The sequence below is a fragment of the Myotis brandtii genome, unplaced genomic scaffold (assembly GCF_000412655.1).
Source record: "Myotis brandtii unplaced genomic scaffold, ASM41265v1 scaffold786, whole genome shotgun sequence".
In the NCBI taxonomy this organism is placed as follows: domain Eukaryota; kingdom Metazoa; phylum Chordata; class Mammalia; order Chiroptera; family Vespertilionidae; genus Myotis; species Myotis brandtii.
The window spans coordinates 282,065-283,943 of record NW_005371157.1 but is presented as its reverse complement, the minus strand read 5'-3'; positions in this window follow the sequence as shown (position 1 = coordinate 283,943).

Here is a 1,879-nt window from a genome sequence, read left to right as displayed (position 1 = left end):
CGGAGCCGAGATCACGGAACTTCCTCGGGCCCGGCCCCCACAGCCCCCCCAAACTCAGGCCCGAGGGGAGCCCAGCTCTCAGGGAACCAGGGCGCCAAGGTTCACCCAGGCTACCCTGCCTGGTTCTAGATGTGAGGTGGAGTCTGACTCTAACCTCCCTGCCTCCGTTCCTCCACAGAGAGATGGAGACGGTGACATCACTGCTGGTCGCTTACTCGGGTTGAATGAGCTCGTCTGTGTGAAGGCTTAGAAAGGCGCCTCCGTGGGGAGCCCCACGGGGTGCTGCTCCAGGGCCCCCTGCCCACAGGCACCTGGTGGGCTGCGGACAGGAAGCAGGGGTGGGGGGCAGCCTGGCTGTGGGGGAGGGCGCCCAGGGCAGATCACAGACAAGGTGAGCGTGAGCACATCCACACGTGCATGCCCCCACACGTTCACACCCACACCCGGACATTCACACATGTTCACACCCACACGGGCCTATCACAGTTTCACACCCACACATGTTCACACCCACACCCGGACGGACAGGAGGCGGGGGTGGGGGGCAGCCTGGCTGTGGGGGAGGGCGCCCAGGGCAGATCACAGACAAGGTGAGCGTGAGCACATCCACACGTGCATGCCCCCACACGTTCACACCCACACCCGGACATTCACACATGTTCACACCCACACGGGCCTATCACAGTTTCACACCCACACATGTTCACACCCACACCCGGACATTCACACATGTTCACGCCCACACAGGCCTATCACACACACACACACCCATGTTCACACCCACACTGGTACATTCACACATGTGCACGTACACACAGGCCTATCACACACACACACAGGCCTATCACACACACACACAGGCCTATCACACACACACACACATCCACACCCACACCAGTACATTCACACATGTTCAGGCCCACATGGGCCTATCACACAGATTCACACCCACACACACACCCATACATTCACACCCACACATGTGCACACACACACAGGCCTATCACACACACACACACACACACACACACACGTTCACGCATGCACATAAAGGAGTTGCCCCGTGAGCTCCCGGCAGTGGCTGTACACTTTCCGTGATTGTGGGTGAGGGTGCCCAAGCACCTGGGCATCAGACAGACACTTGTCAGAGCCTGAAGGGGCAGAAGGGGCCGGCGGTCACCTGCCTGGGGGGGAAGGACACGCCCATCCTGGGGGGACAGGCCTCCCTGCGTCAGGGAGCTGGTCAAGGGTGGGACCTGCGCCCAAGAGAGTGAGCCTGTGGCCTGGGGCTCCGAGAGGGGCACCGCGGGCAGGAGTTACTCCAGCGCGGGAGGCAGTGGCAGTGGAGGCCCAGGTGCCCACCGCGCCCCGAGCCCCGCACAGGGAGCAGGTGTCCAGCATCAGGCTCTGCTCCCCCATCTGTCTGCCTGATGCTGTCATCAGGGACCCCCTCCCACCACCCGGCCCGGTCTCTCTGCCCTCTTCCCCCGGGGGTGCTGGGAAGGCCGCAGTGAGCTCGCCCATGAGCAGGGGTGGTGCCCTGTGGCCCGGAGCCTGGCACACAGTGGGTGCTCAGAAACTCGGGGCCTCAGGACCCCCCCCCAGCTTCGACAGGCTGGGCAGCTTCCTCCTGGGGCCTTAAAGCAAGGACGGTGGGTGCTGCTGTGGCCTGGGCAGCCCTGGACAAGCCGGTCCCTGTATCCACAGCCCCCAGGGGGGAGCAGGAGGGAACCCGGGTCCTAGCCCAGCACACGTGTCCTCCTGGCCCCGGGCCAGGTGCCAAGCGTGACCTTTGCCCCAGTTCCTGAAGGCAGCGTCTCAGGGATCAGGCTTCGAGGCTTCCCCGGCCCCTCCCGCCCCACCCCTGCCCGCCCGCTGG